Below are 6,079 nucleotides of genomic sequence, written 5' to 3'. Positions count from 1 at the left end.
TTACCCAGTGACACGGCGCCTGAGAGCTGCTTTTATCCAATGTCTTCTAAATTACTGCAGATAATAATGATGCTAGAATTCTGTTGTTGTGTATTAATCTTTCTCAATCTATTTCTTTGAGCTCTTGACTATTCATCTCTAGGAAGAGATTGGTGACTATGACAAAAACCATTACAGAAAGAAAATACCAGGTTAATGAGCCCTGAAAGTGACCTCTCACCCTGAGGACACCCAAGAAGCTGTTTTTCTTTCCTAAATTAAAGCCAGTGAGGTTAGACTTGTGGATTCCAATGGAGCTCTATGCTCAGTCAGGCTTGGTCCGCAATTTGAGCATAAGATTTGGTGATTAAACAAAATATCCTGGGCAAGTCAGAGAAAAGAAATTCCAAGCTACAGACTTTTTCCCTTAAGAGCAGTGACCTCAGTTACCTTAAGTTCCAATGGGGAAACCAACTACACAATTGTCCCTGTTTACCAGAGCTGTCATAGTGATGGCCACTTCTGTTTTCCGATAGGGGACCAGGCGGTGTACTAGATTAGCTACCTGAAGAAATCCCGAGGGACATTGCTGCTATTTAAATTAATTATTTAACTCACTCCTATTTCTCCAGCTACCCAGGGTTTCAGTGACCTTGAGTCACGCCTGCTGGCAAATGTGTAACCACTGAAAAGTCTTCCCAGTCAGAAACTGCAAACAAAAGCTCGCTTTCTAACGCTGTTTTTGGTTTCACATAGAATAGTGAAGTCTGTGAATGAAGTGTATTAGTTAAAATAATATATTCAGGGATTTAAGGAATTTGGGTCAGGTTTTATATCAACGCCACTACCTCTCGCTGGACCTCAGCTCAATCCCTTAATCTTCTGGCTTCTTGTTCCATCTGTAAGAGAGATGCCTCTGGCAAGACACTGAGTGCAGTAGCTGTAGGAATAAATTAAATAATGGACTTAATATAACCACCGAGAATGGAGCAAATTGCTCTTTTGTGGGATCCATTAGCTCAACTGAGAATATCAGCACAGGGCTATGTGTGTGTGATTGATGTAAGAAGTAAGAAAGCATCCATTTTCATTCGTGCTTTGCCCTGAAATGACACTAGGTAACAGATAAAGAATAGGAGGGGGGATGGAGGAACAGAGGAGAGTGCTTGGTAAATGAAAAGAAGGGGGCCAATGGGGAAGGGAGGGAAGATATGAGCTAAGAGTGAGCCAGGGATGGAGATAGCAAAAGGAAAAAGAAGTCCGTAGAGGCGGGCCAGAAATCATGGTTCCAAGTAAGAGAAACAGGGAAAATGTGAAATGAAAATTCCGATCAGACCGGAGCTCACTGGAAGCCTGAGGGAAGGCGGAGGGGATGGGGAAAGACCGGCAGGGTCTATTCCCCAAGGTTATCCCTGCTTTTATTTCCAGAGGCTTTCTCCGCCTGCCACTTTGCCCCAGTGGAGTTCAGCCACAGGCTTCTGCCTCGGGAGGTTGGCTTTGACAACCCCAGGCAGCTAACTTTCCCAGTCTAACAAGATACCTGAAACAGACTGCACTCTAGCTGCCTGAGGTGCTAGCAAACAGTAGGAGGAATGTACCTTAGCTCTCTCAGCCATACCAGCTCTGGCCCTCACATCCCCTGGGGTCGACTGAGTGTTCTAACCACTCTACCTATTGCCTTTGCGCTCAGATAGGCACATTTACTTAAAACGGCAGTGATGGTGAGATCCGTAGCGTGTATCGCTTGCTTTGTGTGATGCTAAGTATGCATCGTTACAAAAGCAGTGTCACCACTAAACACGATGCATGTGGGGAGAGGAAAATGCCTGGCCAAGGAAGCTATGTCAAAATGGACACAGCAATGTGTGGCTTTATAGAAATTAAGTCATTTGATTTTCTCCACAGTCCTCCAGACTCCTTGCTGTTAGTTACTCCCATTTTAGAGAAGAAAATTGGGCCAAGATTTGATGTTGTATTTGGTTTGGTTTCAGTGGCCAGTGTGAAAACAAAAAGAAAATTCTAGGAGCCTCGGTACTGACTTAATACAATAGCAATTTCAAGCTATTCACCAAAGAGTGTGTGTGTGTGTGTGTGTGTGTGTGTGTGTGTGTGTGTGTGTGTTAGTTCTGCTTGGACAAAATATTGACTCAGAATGCTGGGCAAGTCCCTCTTAGCTTAGACTTTTATATTTTCCTCATATAAAGTCCCTTTTGGCAAGGTTCCTTACAGAGTGTGGCCCAGGAATGACTTTCTCCTAAATGATTTCTTCTACTAGACGATGAGAGTCATGGAAATGAGAGTTATGGGAACTCCTGCTTCCCCTGCTTCACGGTGGTGAGGAAGCTTAGAGTTTAGCTTTGTATTCATATGATATTACTTGCCTCAACCAGGTTGTTGTTGTTATTATTATTACGATTAGAATTTTATAGTTTTTAATGTTTGTCTTTCTACGTAAACTGATCAAGTCCTTTTATAAATATAATAATATAAATATAAATAATATAAACAATATAAATAATAAAGCAAAATACAGTCCAACAGTGCCATGCTAGAGATGTAATGAGTTACCAAAGTGCTTTATATGATACCCCTGAAATAATTTTATCTAAAAGAGAATATATTTGAAACAGGATTCTGGGAAGGTACTTTCTTTCATGGTGTTTATCACTTTTTTTTTTTTTTACATGTTCCTTAAATAGCATTCCAAACCACTTTGGGGAAAGAATATCAAATCTAGAGCAAATGACCTGATTACTCTCATATTTCTTCTTACAGGGATCTAATTAATATTTTGAATCTTGTCCAAAACTATGATCTAAAATAAACCAATTTAAATCTACATTTATCAGTCAGACTTAAAATGAGGAATGGTTTCACCCATTTCAACCATTTTCCAGTGAATAGCTATGCTTAATTTGTAGATTCTTATCTGGTTCCCAAATTTCTTCCAGGAATATAGCATACCTTGTCTTGCTGATTGACAAGCACTGTACGTATGAGGTCATTCATCAAGAGAAGCCTTCTGAAGGGCCAAGATGCTGAGACTTAACAACAGACCTCCCGTCACATCAATTATGCTGCTGTTTTCAGTTCTGCAAAAAGCAAAGCCTTTCAGTCCCAGAACGCTCATTTTAGGTATCATCATGATTTTAAATAAATTCCTATAGAGAAGAGAGGAGGAAGAGGAAAAAAAAAAGGAAGGGAGAAGATACAGTTGCTGGGTGGAGGAGTGTGGGTCTCAGACACAAAATAATTAAATGAGAAGGAATTCAGTGAGAATTTACACTTCGTCTCACTGTCTCATTCCTATTCAACCTTGCCACATAACCTACACCTCTACTTCTAATTATTTGATTTATCTCTATTTCATTATTTATTTGGCAGACTTTTAGGGATGTGTCAGGCTCTTTGTATTATACAACTTAAGAACAGCATCTCAGGAAAATGCTATATATATATATATATATATATAGAGAGAGAGAGAGAGAGAGAGAGAAGAGAGAAAGGGGGTATTTAAAAGCAAACTGGCTCCAGAAAAGGTATATAAAAATGGGGTCCATCCACAGCACTTTCAAATGAACTGTAATTCTTTTAAGAATCCATACTGGTTAATTTGCATTTGTATACAAGGGATAAAAGAATTTACTCTAGTCATCACTGATTGCAGACTCTTATCAAATGCCTTCACATGAGTTATGGACTGGTCACATTCAATATTGCTAATGATATTTTTAAAGCAGTTTCATAACAACAAATAGTATCTACTATTTTGTGTAACTAAAAACCCATCATTTCTCATAGAGAAGTGTGCATACTGCAGCTCTTCTAGCCATTCCTCAGGGTCATGACGGTATCATGACATCCAAAAAAGCGTTCAACAATGCCAGATTGCCAAGTTCTTCCCTGAGAAATGGCCACACATGAGGCGAGTTTTTCTGTGATGCACACGCTTCCAGGTAGCTTTTCTTGGTCCCCGTACAGGAAAACTTAGGCAATATTTATGCAATGTTTATATGCTTGTGTGTTTTTTGCACAATTTATAAAAGTAAGATAATTTAACCACTCTTGGCTGAGAAAGAGGTCTCCTTCCAGCTGCATGGCCACTTAGTCAGTTCCACTGGGCGCTGAGTGGTGCTGGATCGCGTTGGACATGCTGATTTGTTATGTTTTGTTTTCTCTTTTAAGAGGGCCACCCAAACTGCATAAATTTCAGGCCCCACAAAACCTGCATCCGCTGCTACATGTGGGAACAGAACCCTCTTCACAGGTGTGTTCTGAGGATTAAACAGTAAGGAGAGCAAGGCCACAGAGGCCAGCATCTTATAAAAGGCAAAAATCATGATGCTGTCTTGTCTGGGTTTAACCACCTTTTTTTCCGTGGAAAATGAGCCCACAGCCCAGGGCTGTGCCATGAATTTCTTGAGACATGTCTGAGTCTTTTTGGTTATAAAAAACAAAACAAAATAAAAAAGACCAAAATGCAACATTTGTATTTTGCTTACCTTGAGTAGAAAGACAGCAACATTAATATATGTATCCAAACACCTAAATCTATTTTCCTTCTTACTTGAAAATAAATGAGAATACTTTTTATTTTTTGGCTCGAAAAGTTCTCCAAAGAACAAAGCTTTTCAGTCCCAGAATGCTTATTATGGGTATCATCCCGATTTTAAATAAATTCCTATAGAGAAGAAAGAAGGAGGAAGAACAACAACAACAAAAAGGCAGGGAGAATAGATCGCTAGGCGGAAGGTATGAGCTTCTAACTATCTATCTATCTATCTATCTATCTATCATCTATCTATTTATTTATTTATTAGACACATAGGTGATGTGTCTAATGGAAAACAGGATTTTTCAAAAATGAATAAGTTTCTCAAGCTGTGGAAAAGAATGAGGCTAAAGAAAAAGTGATACAGCACAATTTAAATGGGGGAGGCTTCAGCTCACAGACTGGAAACTGTCGCAGGGAGAGGAGGAGGCAGCTGGTGTTCAAAATGTGCACCCTAATGGAACTGACAGTCTTAGTGGCCATATTTTGAAAGATAGTATTGCCTAAGAAATTTATTTATTTTTTTTCATGCAGTGTATTTCCAGGTGTGTAGTTGCCCGCTTTGGAGTTACGTTATTAACAGGGAATATTTATTTTAGAAAATAAGCCTCTTCCTGCCAATCTGCAAGTCGCTCTAGATTCTAAAGTCTAGAATTTCAGTCAAAGGTCTCTCACAAACTCCTTGGCCTTGGTGCAGCAGATAAATCACAGACGAAAACAAACAAGTGGCTCCCTGTGGAAGGTGTGTCTGCAGAGCCCCGTGACTGCGTGCCAGTGGCTCTGTCTGGCATACTTCTGAACTTTGAAAAATTAATTGTGCTAAAGAGAACGCCAGCAAATGCGTCCGGCACACAGTGTAAACATCTTCGAGCTACGATTCTGTGCTATAAAACACTCTCCTACTAATTTCATCTGGTGCGTTACCCTGGAGGAACACCGAGGCCAAGTGAAACTGCGGAAATGGGAACAATGCACGGAGGAAAAATCTCACCCCATTAAGGGATCCGTTTCTTCTCTGCACAAATAAGCCCACCACGCCTCAGAGGCAGGACTCGATGACTCCAGGATGTTCCCAGAATGCCCCCGCGGGCTCTGAGGTCCCCTTACCAAGAAGGGAGGGGAACTGAGTGGCAGCGGCTCGGCCCTAAGACAGTTTAGGTAATTCACAAAATCGGAAGAAAAAAAAAAAAAAATCCAAGCAAACAGGCGCGCCTAAGGCAGAAACTGGCGTCCCTGTGCACGTTCGGAGCGACCCCGGCTTCCTCCTCCTTGCAAGGCTTGCCATGCTCGGTGACAGCGGTTTGGGAGCCGCGCTGGTTCCCGCAGAGTCGCCTGGGCTCGCTGGCCTCTTCCAGAGGCTTTGCACCGACAGGGCCGCCGCGCTCCCGCCGGCGGCTGGGTGACCTTGCGAGGCTGGCCGCGCGACCCGAGTCTCGGCAGAGGCACCTCCCTGGGCGCCGCGCCCGCGCGCCCCCGAGCGGCCCGGGAGCACGCGCGGCCTCGCGGGCCCGCGCCCCGTGCGCGCGGCAGGGCCGGCGGGGCGGAGCC

The 6,079-nt window shown here is 42.5% G+C and overlaps 1 protein-coding gene across 1 annotated transcript in view; it reads left to right on the top strand.

The window, feature by feature from the left end:
* Positions 1–5,655: 5,655 nt before the first annotated feature.
* The window catches only part of Lifr (LIF receptor subunit alpha), a 63,857-nt gene continuing 63,433 nt past the window's right edge, over positions 5,656–6,079 (top strand). The window contains exon 1 of the mRNA XM_055601044.1: positions 5,656–5,689. The gene's annotated coding sequence lies outside the window, so the exon portion shown is untranslated. The remainder of the gene's footprint in view (positions 5,690–6,079) is intronic.

The sequence above is a fragment of the Psammomys obesus genome, unplaced genomic scaffold (assembly GCF_907164565.1).
Source record: "Psammomys obesus unplaced genomic scaffold, mPsaObe1.curated_primary_1811, whole genome shotgun sequence".
Taxonomy (NCBI): domain Eukaryota; kingdom Metazoa; phylum Chordata; class Mammalia; order Rodentia; family Muridae; genus Psammomys; species Psammomys obesus.
Note: the sequence above shows the minus strand (reverse complement) of the source record. Positions and strands in the feature narration are given on the sequence as shown.